This window comes from Pleurodeles waltl, chromosome 9 (assembly GCF_031143425.1).
Source record: "Pleurodeles waltl isolate 20211129_DDA chromosome 9, aPleWal1.hap1.20221129, whole genome shotgun sequence".
Taxonomy (NCBI): Eukaryota; Metazoa; Chordata; class Amphibia; order Caudata; family Salamandridae; genus Pleurodeles; species Pleurodeles waltl.
In genome coordinates this window covers 1,085,139,901-1,085,156,909 of record NC_090448.1, presented here as the reverse complement: position 1 = coordinate 1,085,156,909, position 17,009 = coordinate 1,085,139,901, and the positions used below count along the sequence as shown (strand labels likewise).

The window sequence follows — 17,009 nt, the reverse complement described above, 5'->3', positions numbered from 1 at the left end:
TCCCAAGAGAGTTTACCTGTATGTGCTAAAAACTGATCAGTCGAGATCAGGCCAAGGCACTCTTGCATTTCATAACTTTTTATAATCACAAAAATAAGATTTATAAACATGATATCACCCCATACTATGAAATGTATGATTTTCACTGCAAATTATATACTTCGTGTAATTTATAATTTAATCTAAAACCACCATTCAGAGGTTCTGAGTTTCAGCTTTTAATTCAGAGTTCACATTTTAAAAGATTAGCCTGAAGACAATCCAGGACCTGATTTACAGAGACACTCGTGCATACATGTAAGTTCACTTACACATGCAAGAGATCCGATTGAAGAGTGCAACGTATTAAAAAACATGTGACGTTGCATTTCTAAATCAGTTTCCTCACATGCAATTTACCCCTTTGACATAGTAAAATTGCTGATGCACAAATCCTACTCAAGACTTGGGGAGTTGGTGTTCTAGTGTGTGATTTCCCTTAAAGGTCTGCAACAGCCACAAGTGTATAACTTGATGGCTATCCTCAGACACCTCTCTGACCCTTTACCAACATGGAGATGATCAGACATTTCCTGTTGACAAGTGCATGAGAAAATATTTTTCCGGGGTGTTAGGAGGAAGAGAACACGCTCAAAGCAGGTGAGGGTTTAGGACAAAAGGTTCTCCACAAAGCACTAAATTGTACAATTGCACCACAATGATTACATTTCATGGTGCTTACCTGTGCACTATTTAGTTACATGTATGGAAATGCCTCTGGTTTGTCACACATGCAAATGCATAACACTTTTTCAGAAGTATGCGTGGAAACCTGTGGCTGTCGCAGGTATGTTAATGCATTTTCTATTAAAGGAAGCACTTTTTTTGCAGGCACACGCTGGGGTGATGCATCAATTTTGTTACATGTGCGCACTTAAAAAATCCTTATTGTAGTGTCTTGTGTGTTAGGGATGACGGGACCCTTTTGGTTCCTGATGAACTCCCCAGAACTGTAACTTAAGTGTTCAGGTGTTGTGAACAGATTTCATATTAGATTGTTGCGTTTGTGGTTACATGCAAAGCAATAAAGATGTTTAAGACCACTGTCCATGTGTAGTGTAGTCATTTATGAGTACCCAGGCTGGGGAGGATGCTACAATTGGCGACGAGATAGGGGATACATAACCCCAGGATTAACAGTGCTCTCCCTGAGAGTTTGCCATAGTCCAGCAAACTGCTCGTGCATGCCACCTGTGCCTCAGTTGAAGTAAAGATCAACACTTGGTGTATGTGGATCCAAAGCGCCACTCCAGCCAGCATGAAGCCTCTGAAGATAACAAAAGCCTCACTGAGAAGTTCATACAGAGTTGGCCAGAACATTGATATTAAGGCCATGAAAGAGGTACTGCATCATTAAACAACACTTAGCTATAAATCATACAGCATGAAAACGCTAAAGGCAGTGACAACCAGGTACAGAGAAACTCTAAAGACAATAACAGCCTGGTATGGAAAATACAACAAGCAGAGACAGCCAGGAGCAAGAAAACACTGTGAGTAGCAACAAATACAATATAGAGAGGACAGACAGATGAAGACTCCGTGCAAGAAGCAAAGCTGCTACTCTCCGCAAAAAGAGACAGTGCCTCACAGACTGGGAGCGGGCGCAACGACCCAGGTGGTAGCATGCAGGTAGTGCTTGATGAAGGTGCCCGCACAAGTGGGCAACAGGTGCTCCTGGAGCGAGCTCCACTCTCGACAGCGCGAAGTTCCACAGGTTATTATGCTGACACATTCCAAAAACCACTGCCTCCCTTGTATACTGCCAAAAAGCAAACTATTGGTGACCGATGGACTGGCTACATAGAAATGTTTGATCATTTCATTGATGTATTGGAAAAAAACACAAAACAAAAAGATTGTCAAATACCTCAAAAATCTTGCTGGTGAAGAAGTAAAAGAGTTCATAAAGAAACTGCAGCAAACTAAGAAATTACATACCGTCAAATCAAAGAAGCGTTAAAACTCAAGTTCAATCCAATGCTGAATGTTGATTATGAAACATATATTTTCAGTAAGAAACGACAGAAAGTTGGTGAAACAATCGATTAATTTGTAGAGAGACTTGATATACTAGTCAACCACTGTACATCTTCGAATTATTGACAGAAGTCTGTCAGATTCCTTCAAATGATAAATGCTTAGAGAAATTCTTAGTCTGGAGCAAGTTCTCATGGTTGCCAGAGCTGAAAAACATACTGATCGACAAGCTGCTGAGGTGCCCAGAATCAGTCAGTCATAAACATGAAACGTATGCAGAAAAACAAAGCTAAAGGACACAAAGTGATGGCTCCAAAGAAAAATAAATTGTGTCCCGCCATTGGACATCTATGCAAAGACAGTGACGAAGAGAACCACTTTGTAAGCATTTGCAAGGCGAAGGAAAAGCTAAGTGTGTCACAACGAGAAAACAAAATGGATGCCAGAACTTTCCAGAAGCAACTTTTTATGCATTCCCACAAGGCCAAGCAACAACATCAGCTAAGACAAATCAACACCAAACAAAGTCAATTATCATCTAAATCTTTGTCCAAGAGTTCTTCAACTTCATTGTCAAGTGACAGTGAGAAAGACAGTTGTGCCACGTCAGACTGACTGCATGCAAAGAAGAATTCGGGTCAAAGAAAAGTTGACGTGTAAAATCACAAAAGTCAGTAAAACATTGTCCAAAGATTATACTGAAAGTAAACAGTTGTTTTATACTTTTTATTATTGATAGCGGTGCATCGATAAACATTATGCCTGAGGAGAAATACAATGAACGGCCTCCATTGCCCTACCTGACACCGTTGAAAACTAAAATGTATACATTGGCTGCATCAACACCCTTAAAAAGTCAAGGTTCACTCGGAGCAACCATGAAACACAAAAATTCGAAAGTGCAAGCACCCATTCGCGTATCTCAAGGCGCTGCGTCAAGTCACTGCGTCAAGTGCCTATTTACTGTTTCAATACTGCTGCTGAGCTGGGACTGATATCTGTGAACTACAACATGAATGCTTCTAATTACAGTGATGACATACTGGTTTTCAGAGCTACTCAAAAGGAACATGATAAAGCGCCTGCAAAAGTGTTTTGTCTACTTTCTGATTGCTCTGAATGCTGAGAAATGTGAGTGTAACAAAACAAAACTCAAGTTCTTTGGCCAAATCTTCTCTGATGGTGGTATGACACCAGATCAAGCTAAAGTGCAAGCTCTGACAGCCACCAGTCCCGCAAAAGATATTAACATTTTATGTTCATTCCTTGGCATGGCCATTTACTGTTTCAGATACATACGTGACTTTGCCAAAGTCAATGCTCCCTTAAGAGACTTAACAAAAAGAAATGCTTCATTCTATTGGTCACACGAATGTGAACATAGTTTTAAGAAAATCATAGACGCAGTTGAGAATGCCACTGAAATGGCCTACTTTGGTCCAAAGCGTCATACAGAAGTTATGGTTGATGCAAGCCTGGTCGGGCTGGGTGCAATCCTTGCCCAACACAGTGGACATCCAAATGCTCGAGGGCATATTGTGGCATATGCAAGCAGAAGTTTGTCACAAACTGAACGTGTCTATTCACAACCTGAGAATGAACGTTTAGCAGTGGTGTGGGCTTGTGAACCTTTCACGTATTCTTATATGGAAAGCCTTTAATTCTTGTAACCAATTATCAACCATTGCTTACCATCTTTGGCAATCCAAGAGACAAGATACCTCCTAGAATTGAACGTTGGGGTGTGCAACTACAGGAATATGACTACATTATATTGCACTAACCAGGGAAAAGATCAAAACACTGCTGACTACTTTTCACGAATGCCAGTACTATTCTATGGTACCCCTTCCAAAGCTGCTTTAGCGTACATTAACTTCATTGGAAATTCCAGTACCCCTGCTGCTATTTCCATGGAACAAATTATTACTGCAACAAATAAGGACAGTGACATGTTGGTACTAAAAGATATTTTTGCACATCAGTCCTGGAAGCAGCACACTCAACCTCTTACACAAGACAGTGAAAACAGAAGTTCAAAAAGGTGAAAGACAAACTGTTACTCAAGAAGGGGGTGTCCTAAGTAGTTCAAGAATTCTCATACCAGGGAGTCTGTGAAACAAGTAATTGAAGTGGTCCATAAAGGACATCATGGAATTGTTGCCATTAAATGAGCTCTACAAGACCAAGTTTGGTTTCCTCATCTTTACAAGAGAGTTAAAAGAGAGCTGAGGGCCTGTCATTTGTGTACTTACTTATCACCCAAAATCACTCAACATACCTTGAACATGTCAGATTTACCAGAACATGTATGGGAGAGAATTGCTGTTGATTTCTTTGGTCCTCTTGACAATGGACATCACCTGATGGTGATTATCGACGAATACTCCAGTTTTCCACTAGCAAAAGATCTTTCATCCATTACTCAAGAAAGGGTCATCAAGAAGTTAGATGGCATTTTTGCGATATGGAGTGTTCTTTTAATTCTGAAGTCTGGTAATGGCCTGCCTTTCAACAGTCGAGAATTCAGAGACTTTCTTGATCATCTCAATGTGAAGCATCAGAAAAGCACACCTTTATGAGCACACTCAAAAAGACTGCCCAGCGTACCAAATTGGAGAAACTTGATCTGAAGTCAACTCTCCATACTACTCTTTGAGCTTATTGGTCGACGGCTCATTCAATGACAGGAGAAAGTCTTGCCACCCTGATGGTCAGGAAAGGCCATGATGACCAAGTCACCAAAATGGTCCAACAAAAGATCTACAACAGATGGTGAACTTCATCAAGCAGACGTGTGTTGTAAACAAAAGATCAAAGTATATGCCGACAAGCACTGATGTGCTAAGAACATTGTTTTCAATAAAAGAGATAGAGTATTGGTGAGGCAACAGAGAAAATGCTAATCTGATGCTCCTCCTGATGTTGAACCTTTCGAAGTTGTAACGTGCAAAGGGTACATGGTAACTGCTCGCCATCCTGGAAAGTACATTTTGAGAGATTCATTACATTTCAAGCATCTGCCTCATCATTTGCCAGTTCCTGATGTCAGGGATGAAACTGCTTCAATTGAGAATGTAGAGAGGTCCTTGGGTGCATCTGTAACTACATCACCGGTGCCAGTCTCTTCTCTTTTCACAGCCTCAGCGGACATGATCTGGGCGTTTAGTCAGAGGTCAACGATGGCTTATGGAGGGGTTGTGATATGCATATATCTGTAAAAAATTGTATTATTTATTTAACAAGGGGATAGAACTATGACATAAGTGTTCAGGTTTGGAGAATAGATTTCATGTTAGAGTGTTGAGGTTGTGGTTACACGCAGAGCAATAAAGATGTGTAAGACCAAGCTCAGTGTGTGGCGTAATCATTTATGAGTACCCAAGCTTGGGAGGATGCTACACTTCTCAATATAACATTGCCTGACTTAAGGCAGTGCATGCTTTTGGTGGGTGCCAGCACCTGTGCACAAGTAGGGATGATGCATACATCATACAGAAACATGTGAACAGGTAAGGCAGATAGACATGCATCTAAACTCAGTGGACTTCAAAAAAGAGGGTGCAGAAATAGCAAAGGTTAAGGGGTGTTGCAGCAGCTCAGAGGTCTTGCTGAGGACAAACATCTTGTGCACATGCCAGGTTTTTGAGTGACTATCCCACAAGACAAAAGCAACAAGTACAGGGACGGAGGGAGTACATAACCACAGGCAAATCAACTAAGGTGTAATGTTTGCATCACTCTTCGTATTTTGCTTCCAACACTTTTCTAGTACCATGCTCAGATAATTCACTGGCTGGAGCACTAGCTTATGAAAGTGGAGGTGCTGAATGAATGGTCTTTTGGACTGTCAGGCTTGGTTTTTTGTTGCAGTTTTCTATTGCCCGGATTCGGCCTGAGAGCATTGATGCGCTTCACATGAGCATGTTATATTACACAAGGTTGGATTGTAGGCACTGGGAGATTAAGTGATTTGCCTAGAGTCACAGAACTTTGAGCCGCCGCTGGGACTTGAACCTGGGTTCCTGTACGGTTTGACGGTAACGCCACATCCTCTCACAGCTGTGGACAGCAGTGACCCCGGGCCTGATACTGGACAGAGACCTGCAGGTTTTCCAGCATCCTCACCCGTCCCCTCCAAGAGCCCCGGTCCATGGACTGGTTAAGAATATATAGGGGTGCCCTTTCGGTCGCGCTGGGTGGAATGGAAGAACAGTTCCCCACCTGTCAAGCATGCTACCACCGGTCCATACTGAGAACATCTGCGTTTATCATAAAATAAACCCTACCAGAATTGATTAGAGATTGCAAATACGGTAGGGAATGCATACTGGTGCTAAAAGCACTGAAATTGCAATTAGCAACCCATTTGGGACACGTCTAGAGTAATCCCCTGAACATCCAATTCACAGTGTCAACCTTCCTTTCTGACCCAGAGGTTAAATCCATGGGACGTTTTTAATTCTCACAAATCTTAGTGTCCATAGTATAGCATGTTTAGGTTAATCCCTCCTGACATCTCGCTAAAGCCTGCAGCACCTGCCAGGGTAGAAGATTTGCATCTGAGCAGGAAGCAAAAAAACAGAGAGTGAGAGTCGAGCAGAAAATATTCTGCCCCCTTTCAGATGCATGTACCAGTCTGGGTGAAACCAAGTGGGTGACCAGGCGATCAGTGACACAACAATGACTGGCCAATCCGAACGATCCAGACTGAGTCACACACATACGTCCAGACTGCTGGCATGACAGCTTTCAGAGGCTGCACGGAAATACGTTTATTTTGCTTAAAACAGGCCCATTGCAACAGTTAATTGCTTGCAGGCGAGAAATCCTTATCAACAGGGTAATGTTTACAGTTAAATCGTACATAGCTCCGTAGCTCGGAGTCATCTCACATAGGTGAGATGCATAGATATGTAGTGCACACACATCAGGTTGCATAGTTACACAGGGTGCACAGATGTTAGACTGGTTATGGATTGAGGAACCAAGGCTGAGAGGTCGAGGTCAGTGTGAACACGACCCACAGACACGTGCAAGGCCAGAAACAATCAAAAACATGGAGCCATACATAACATGTGGACATTATGCACTGTAAACAAGGCAAGGGAGATCTCTTGGTAGCAAGCAAAGAGGAAGAAAAAGTCAGATGATTAAATCAAGGGATTAGAAGAGATTAAGGCCCTCATTACAACCCTGGCGGTCCAAGACCGCCAGGGCTGTTATGACGGAAGCACCGCCAACAGGCTGGCAGTGCTTCCATGGTCATTACGACCGCGGCGGTAGTGCCGCGGTCGCACCGCGGGGGCCGGCGGTTTCCCGCCACAATGGCCCCGGCGGTAGTAATCCGCCAGGGCAGCGCTGCTAGCAGCGCTGCCCAGGGGATTACGAGTCCCCCTACCGCCAGCCTTTTCCTGGTGGTTTGAATCGCCAGGAAAAGGCTGGCGGTACGGGGAGTCGCGGGCCCCTGGGGGCCCCTGTACTGGCCATGCCACTGGCATGGGCAGTGCAGGGGCCCCCTGACAGGGCCCCATGCGGCTTTTCATTGTCTGCTATGCAGACAGTGAAAATCGCGACGGGTGCAACTGCACCCGTCGCACGGCCGCAACACCACCGGCTCCATTTGGAGCCGGCTCCCATGTTGCGGCCCACATCCCCGCTGGGCCGGCGGGCATGTCAAAATGGGCACCGCGGGAGTGCGGCTGCATTGGCGGCCGCACGGCGGTTACAACTTGGCGGGTGGCGGTTGCCGCCCGCCAATGTTGTAATGAGGGCCTAAGTCTTGAGTCTTAATCTGCAATCCAGTAGTGAACAGGACTCTATCTTTACCTGGACAGCATGTTCTAGAGGTGTGAGCCTAACACTGAGAAGCACTGGCCGCACCTTTGTTTCAGGATATGGGCTGACCAGGAGAAGCTCTTTTGTGAATTCTATGAAGAGGTGTACGGTACAGTTTTTTCAGCCAGTGTTTGGGAGCTGTGTCTGATGCAAAGAATCGTCAACATAATTCTGCCTCTTACAGGGAGTCGTCGTATGATTTTGAGGTGCTGCTGGTTCATGTTTGTTCAGATCTAATATCAGCTGCCCAGCCATGTGTTGCACCTTCTGGCATTTTTTGAATTGGTAGGTTGTTAGCTCATAGTACAAGAGCAGTGAGGAGATACATGTGAGGTGCACGTTATAGCACAGATGTATCAATATTTGAGGTAGCGCAGGACGACAACTTGCTGCGCTGCGTCAAGTGGATAGACCAGGAATGCGCCACATTTGCTAACATTCGGTGCAGTCCTGCTCTCTATCTGCGCCAAAACAGGAGCCCTTGCACCATGGTACAAGGGTGCGTGGGCTGCAGGCAGGGTTGTTTTTGTACCGATAGGTGCACCTTCCTGCACAAAAACAATCCTTAGCGGCATATTCTTCTTTCTAAGTCTGCTGTATAATGCAGCACACATATAGAAAGAAAACACAAGGAGAAATAAAAATATTTCTCCTGGTCACGCCTCACCGGGGGAGGAGAAGCATTTTGGCACATTCAGGTCTACCACTACTGGTAAATCTGGGAATGCACCAAAATCCGTTGGTGGATGTGTGGGAACACCCACGCTCCACCCATGTAGCGCCTTCCCATCGCAGAGTAATGCAAGGCAGAGATTTGTGCTATCTTGCATTACTCTGTATTTACTAAGCCACGCAGCACCACGCAAGGTGGCCTTGAGTTGCTTGGTAAATCCTTGCGTCACCTTGCGTAATACAAAAGCAGCGCAATCCTTTGATAAATCTGCCCCTGTGTGTCTTTTCCACCGCTGCGGTATTTGTTTAGGTCATGTACTGCTGACTGACAAGTGACGATGATGAACTTTCAAACAGGCGGAATGTAAAGGCCCTGCTGAATCTGCATGGAGTGAACAAGAAATTCAAATCCAACCATTCAAGGCATGTTTGGAGGTTCACCGAGTTTTGTCCTTCAATGGTAACAAACTGTGCATTTTATATTGCAATTCATTCAAAGAAACAGGATACAGTTGTTATTCCAAGTGCCACAGGGTACAATGCACTGGTAATATGGCAGATGGGACATCCATCAAATTTGTAACAAAGCATCCTATCGGCCAGACTATTGCTGACACTTTGTTGGTACTTTGTGAGCAGGAGAAGATGGTGCAGGCTGCAAAACCTTGATATCAGAGCTAAATCTTTAATATTAAGGAATTGGCATCCACTGAACCACTCATTTGAAATCTGTAGTATGATCAGTTATAAATTGCTCTGCTAGGTCTGCGTATGTAGAAAAATGACCTCCACTTATGCTTGCGATTTCCAATCGAAGTTTATTTACACTTAATTGTCCTTTAGATTAGGGGAATTTCTTGTTCTCGGTATGCCACTTCGTGATGCAATTTCCCTACGAATGACTGACGATGCCACCTCTGTGCCCTAAGACTGAGACTGTTCTTCATGTTGTGATTGAGGCCAAGCTTGACACTAGCTCAGAAGCATCCGATTATACCTTTCATGCAGCAATGTGGTTTGGAGGTTGGACAGTCGTGGCTCGCGACAACCAGAAGGGCCGGGGCGGCACGCAAGGGTGAAGGGCGGCGGGATAAATAACAATTAAAATGTTTAAAAAAAAAAAACACTTACCTCCTCTGCCGCGTGCCGCTCCTCTCCTCTGTCTCCTCGCTGCAGGCACAGGCTCCCAGCCTGCCACTCGGCCAATCCTGATGCTGCTCAGAGCAGCGTTAGGATTGGCTGGGAGTGCCCAGCCAGGGCTCTCCCAGGCAGACTGGGAACCTGTGCAGGCTCTCTCCAGCCAGGCAACTATGTTGCTGGGCTGGAGACAGCCTACTGCGCATGTGTGTTTGGCCGGCCCGAGAAGGCCGGCCAAACATACATGCGCTCGCTCTGAGGGGAGGGCTCTGTGCACCCCCCTCAAGTGCTCGTCACCTCAATGCTCCGCCCCTTTTCAAGAAAACAATAATAAACAGTTTATTATTGTTTACACAGTTTATTATTGTTTTCTTGAAAAGGTTTTGCAGCTACTGCTGCTGGGTGGATGGAGGGGGGGGCGCGACGCTGAGGTTGGATGCTCTTGGCATGCTCCTTCTGAAATGTAACCAACTCTAGAGACCCAAACACGTTTACTGCGTAGTGGCTGTCGTGCGTGCTGGAGCCTCTGCGTGATGGTGCATACCTAGTCCCTCCTGATATAATTTACATGAAAGGACGACCCAGGGAAAAGCATAAAACTTGCCCCCTTACCCAAGCCTACATCACCAACAATGTTCGATGACGTCTAGTTGGGATGTAAAACCTATTGTGACATCATTCACTAGATGTCCCTTTAAACGCATGGATGTGGTTAAGCATTTATTTAAAAAAAATGCACACACGTGGTTAAAACTAATCAACGATTCGCTACAGATGAAAGCACGCCTGATGGGATGCACACCTTTATCCAGTCAACAACTACACCACACCTCCCTCTTCGTTTTCCATGCACTGAATGATCAATAGGCCAAAAAAAAGCCGAGAAGCCTCCTCTCCAGATGTTGCACAGCACAGCACACGCACTACCTCTGGCCCCTTCTTGTTGTGAGGTTTTTATTTTTTGTTTATAATTAATCACATTTGGTGAAATTAAAAGGGATTTGCGTAGGGAGTGGTTTTTCTTCTGTCTGGATAACTGTATTGTTATTTCGCCCTGGTTATCCAGCTGCGGAGGCTGAGAAAGCGGGAAGACGCGCGTTTACCAAGCAGGCACTGCGTGAGCGAGCGTGCCCTTCAGGGGTGACCTTGAGCGCCGCAGCTGTGCCAAGCAAGGGGCTGCTGAGTCCACGAGAGACTGAGGGGGGAAGGAGGCTGCAGGAGGGATGGGAAGAGAGCGCAGGGCTGGGACGGAAATGAAAACAGAGATGGAGGCGGCGAGTCCAGATGGAAAAGAGTGAAGATCTGCTTTACATATATGATTATTTATCTTGCCATATTTGATACAGCGCTCCGAGACCCCACAGAGTGCCAGAGTGCTATACAATAAAGGGTAATAGGATAACAACTTAACACAAGATCTCCAGGTTATATGTTACATACAATAGTGGGGCAAGTGAAAACAATATATATTTATGGTTTGCATCAGTATATCTATAAGGGAATTATAAGACATATACATTTGTAGCCGGGAGTGACCAAAGATACATAGGGTGCAACAGTGTGGTAGTAAAGTACATAAAAAATATAAATTTGCAATAAGGAGCATATGGGAAAAAGAGAGGGTATAGTTGGTACATGAAAGAGAGATGGAGCTCTCTTGAACCTCTGCACCATGATGGCTATATGACATAATGAGCTCAATTCAGTACTTTAAATTTATACCTGTAAATTTACTCTTACACTTTGTAGTAAATGTACTACTTTCGGCTACTCAATCTTTCTGATTGTAAATTTGCTACAAAGAGGAGACGTACATGACTCAACCCCCTGAATTCATAGGGTGGAGCCTGATTTAGAAGTGTGAAGTTACTACTTGTAACTTTTCACAAGTAGGTGGAGATCACCCGATGGCAAAGCATAGAAAAAAGTAAAAAAACGTTTACTGAGCTTAAAAAATTCACTACGAATATTTGTAGGTTAAATGTTAATGTGAATTAATTTTATATAATTTTTAAATGAAGAGCAAAATAAAATTGATAAAGCACTAGTAACTTAATTTAGAATTAAATAGTTAAATAATTTAGAAATATTAAATGAAAATATTTTTTTTTTAAAGATTCATATAATGTAAAATGTTTATGTTTGTTATGTTGGGATAATTACAAACCCATTCTTACTCCTCCCGAAACCCCTCCAAATATAGTAGTAAATATTCCCCATTTTCCTGCCACTCCCCAGTCCCCATACTGTATGTTGGAGATCACCACAGTCAATGCTGATATCCCCACGCGTATAGGATAGGACGGGCTTAGGCAGAGACCTCCACGTGGAGATTTGTGAATAGCATTTTGTAGTACATAAGTAGTAATACTGTGTTAACAATAAACGTGCTACAAAATGTGAATAGGCCCCACTGTGCCCACTAGTGGTGCAGCTCAGATCAGATTCAGTACAACAGCAAAACAACAGCAGAAAGAACATATAATTAGCAGCTACATTTATTGTCATGAAGAAATAGAGTGATGGCAGGGAAAGTTTAAAAGATGATCATGAAGGTTGGCTTTGAAGATTTGCAATGAGGGAGCATGTTATATTTTATTTTCTATTGGTATTCATGAAGCACATGCATACACCCCATCTGAGTGGTTTCTTGGTGTTATAGATAAATCTCGGAACACAGTAAAACATAGCAGGCCAGGAAGGCTGAGAATAGTTAACATAAGTATGTTTTCAGCTGTTTTTAAAGGTAAAAAATGGATATTTGATGCAGTCCAAGAGGTAGAGAATTTCACATTGTAACTTATTGATAACTTGAAGATGTGTTCCCTATTTTGTGTTTCCTGGGTGTAAGAATGTGTGTGTTATAGAGCACAGTTAACAACAGGGAATACATTTCTTTAATTTACTGGCTAAGAAAGAGGGATCATTTAGGTAGACGATCTGATCACCTCTACCTTAAATGCCACTCTCCTATACACCAGCAAGCAGTGCAAATCCTTCAAACTTCCACAGACTTATTTTTTTTTGGTCTGTCAGCAGAATTCTGAATATACTGATGTATTTTAACTGAATTTCATGGGAGACCCATGTAGATTGAATTATGGGAATTAAGAAGGGAGTGGATGAAGGCATTTATCACAATACGTTTTTTAAAAAGATTCAAGAAGCCTGACACATGCCTTTACTTATGAAGAAGATCAAAACCAGTTTTGGACGCTGCTGCAAATTGGGAGTGGGATGTCAGAGAAACTGGCCCCACCCCTGAACTCCCCAGATTTGGTAGTGCTTCTGAGGTACAGCATATTATTCAACGGAAGCAGGCCAAATAATTAAGTTCCACCATGCCAACAGAATGTTTGATCACCGGGATTTCCAATTTGAAGGAATCGCATTTTAGGCAGCTTACCTAATTCCAGCAGTACAAAGGATGTTGGCAATGCATCATTTTCTCCTCCCATATTTAATAGTATTTGGCTATCATCTGCATAGATGTAGAATAATAAGTCTATGTTGTGTAACAGATGCGAGAGAGGAGAACACAGAACAAATTATGGGGGAGATAACACAAAGTATCACCCACTTTACTTTTCTGGGTTGGGAAGTGAAAAAGTCCTTCGTGAACTACCTGACGTTAATTTGGATGAGAGGGATTAAATCCTGACCTCTGCTTTGCCTTTGATTTAAAGTTCATAAAGACGGTAGAAGAGAATCTGATTACTAATAGTACTGAAGGCCACCAACAGACCTAACTAAATGTGCATCAATACCGCTTTGTCTCTCAGCAGCTTCATGAGATCCTCCAAGACAGAGGTAATCACAGCCTCTGTTCCATATCCAGGATGGCCTACAAGTGATTTAGTAATGTTTGGCTTTCCACATTCTTCTGGAGTTAAGCAAGCACATTCTTTTCACAAAGATGGGTTGATGATTGGCCGGATCAGTCAAATTCAAGGAGAGCTCTTTAAGGAAAGGGTGAATAATGACATTCTTAAGTTGGGCTGGTATCTCTGCATGTGTAATGAACTACTGATAATTCATAATAAAAAGACTGAACTTTCTTTATTTTGATTTAGATCAAGGGTCAAATGGAACCCCAGATGGCCTAATGACTTGTTTGAGCTTTAAAAGTTGCATCATGGACACAGAAGCAAATTTCTCACAGTTGGCTGAGATGAAAATAGAAGTTCTATCAGGTGAAATTTGAGCAATGTTTAGGAAAGGTTTTCCAGGGGAGTCCACTGACTGATTGTGTCTCTGTCCTGTTATCCTTTTGTTCATGCAGCTTCTGGTTTGCTTAAAATCAGCTTTTGTTTTAAAGGTAGCAGAGAACCATTGACAGTTTGCAAGCTTCAGTTTGAATTTGATCATTTTATGTGAGATCGAATCATCCAAAACTGAAGTAACCAACTGGTTGGCTGTGTAACTAAAGACGTGTGGAGAGTTCTGCCAAGAGAATATTTCAATCCACTTGTTTGCACTGTATCTATTCCAGTAGAAACGTTTTTCCTGAGATAAGCGTTTTACGAGGCCTGGATGCAATTGCAGTATATGTTTAAGGTTTGGTTACCTTACAGCAGTGGTTCCCAGCCTGTGGTCCATAGACCCCTGGGGGTCCGCAAAGCCTCCTCAGGGGGCCCGCAACTGCTCAGAAAATTAAATAATATTATCAGATTAGGTCCCAAGCTTTCAGTAATGACTCAGTGGGGGTGCCCAGATTCCAATAATGATTCAGTGGGGTTCCCCGAGTTCCAGTAATGATAATGTCGGGGTCCACAGAAGTCAAAAAGTTGGGAACCACTACCTTACAGCATCCCCCCAAACGAATAGTGCATGGTATAAAATATAGGTAATTGTATGTTTTAGGTCGGGTTGCAAGGGCATTCTTTTTTTATTCAAAAATGTTATTTTTCTTTCATGAGAATCTTGCTCCTGCTTCTTAAAGAGGCTGAATAAAGCTGCTAATACAAATTGTACAAGGCATCAGTGATTTCTAATGTGGTGAAACAATGCTACCCACTCATATGTTAAATCTCTAATATAGTTTCGGTTTTGGTGTGATCTTGTGCTTGCGCGGACAAGAGTGAGCTCCCTTTGTCTCCATATCCAAACTGAAAATATCTGGAAGTTTGAAACCGCTGAGCCAGTCTTTGAATATAATGATTGATTTGATACTAGATTACAGGCAACTCTTCCCAAAGAGTTTGAGGTTGTAGAGCTCTTAGCAGATCTATATATCTCTCAGCAGCAATTCTTCTGTTTCAGCTAGTTTGAGCTGATGGCCTCTATAATGCAAAGTGAACTCTCAAATGCTGGTTTTCGGTGCATCACAGATAAAACTACTCCAGCCCATATGGTTATTAATTTGTACACATTAATTTACATATTTCCTCACCTCTCAAATAGGTTGATTATTGTATAGCAGAGTTTGGTTGAAAATCCAGTGTGAAATATTTTATTCAGTATCTTCTATTTCAAGTTGTAATGATAGAGGAGAGACTCTGACCTAAAACCTACATTGAGTAATACATAACTTTAGATTTAACAACTAATTATCTCCGAACCAAGAAAAAAATCAGTGAGAACTGAAAATGAGAAGAAGAATAGAAGGTATATGCTCTCCCATTGGGTATTTCCATTTTGATTGATCTATAGAATCAAGGGTGTTCATTAATAAAAGAACTGTTGGTTGTACTCGCAGCATCTGAGGATGGTATCTTGTATTACATGTGCAGTCATCGCTTGGGTCTTATATTCTAAAGATATGTAGTCCGTGCATATCTATTGCAAGACTTGCAATTACCCAGCGCCCACCTACATATGACATGCTGTGTGTAATTTTATAAGATAAATCAAAAATTCATAATAGCGTCACAATTAAGAGATGTTTTTTGGAAGCAAACATAGAAAGATCTTGCAATTAAATGTGAGAAGAGTATCTGTTCTTTATAGACTCCCATCATTTTCTGCAACCAGGTCATTTCAGGTTTTAGAGATGACACCTCTTGCTAGACACTGGTTTGCCCAATCATTAATTTCTTCACAGTAAGGATGACTAAGAGTAACGGGAAAGGTGACTATTCTAACAAAACTAAGTATATCTGTAAATCTATGCAGTTATGACAAAGTAATAACTAATGCTGGCTTTTTTCTCCTCTTGTTGGAAATTGCCCTTTCTGCATGGTTATCCCCAAACTTTTTGCCTTTCTCCTCCTATTTTTCTGACCCTCTTTGTGTTGGCTTTAGGACTCTGGGCACTTTGCCACTGCTAATCAGTGCTAACGTGCATGTGCTCTCTTCCCTAAAACTTGGCATAATTGACTTACACCTGTTTGGTTTCTTTAATTTACCTGTAAGTCCATTGTAAAGTATTATACCATATATCCAGGGCCTGTCAATTGAATGCTACTAGTGGGCCTGCAGCGCAGATTGTGATACCCACAGAAGTAGACTTTCAAACTTGTCTCAGGTCTGCCACTGCAGTGCCTGCATGCGCAGTTTACTGCCACATTGACTTGGCCTGTCAAACTGTTTGCCAAGACCTAAACGCTCTTTTTACTCCACCTAAGTCACCCATAAGGTAGGCCATAGATACCCCTATAGGGAGGATGCTGTGTATTGTAAGAGGTAGGACATATATTTTATGTGTTACATGTCCTGCTAGTGATAATCAGCCTTATCCATCTTTCACTACTGTGAGTACTGCTCCTCTCATAGATTTGCATTGGGAATTCCCTTATATATGTCTAAGTGGTAATTTCTGATCTGTGAGGAGTAGCATGGACATGTTTGGTATGTTTAGAATGGTAGTAGAAAATCATGTTTACTGGTGTTGGTGGATTTTTCGTTATTCTCTTAGAAATGCCACTTTTATATAATGGGCTTTTCTCTGTGCTTATATCTCTAGTGCTATGCAGCCTGACTCCAATCAACATCTGGGGCAGAGTGACAGATGGGCTTTGTGCATACTTTCCAGACAGCCATCACACAGGAGGGGCTGGGTGTGACAGAAGAGGCATCTGCATACTGATAGACATCCTGTGCGGGGAGAGGGAGGGTTGTTCACACCTTACATGTGAATAAGCTGTGTCCTGCTCTCACACAATGGGCTGAATACCCCCTACTGATGTCTGGGGCCAGGGCTGGGGTTGGAAGGGGGTGTTATGCACTTCTAAGGTTCTTTTTAAGTGCCCCCTAGATCAAAGACATTTTGAGTATAAGTACAGGGGTTGCATCCCCATGTTGAAGAGACTCTGCGTGGGACTTGTAACCAGACGCTACTGGCTCTACGTGCTGCACCTTGCCAGGGGCTGTTGTGCTGCCAGGAAGAAATGGTATCTGGACTG

At 42.9% G+C, this 17,009-nt stretch overlaps 1 protein-coding gene across 1 annotated transcript in view; it reads right to left on the bottom strand.

Moving 5' to 3' along the window:
* The window catches only part of LOC138260347 (transmembrane protein 151B-like), a 144,847-nt gene that overhangs the window by 80,435 nt on the left and 47,403 nt on the right, over window positions 1-17,009 (bottom strand). The window lies entirely within an intron of this gene.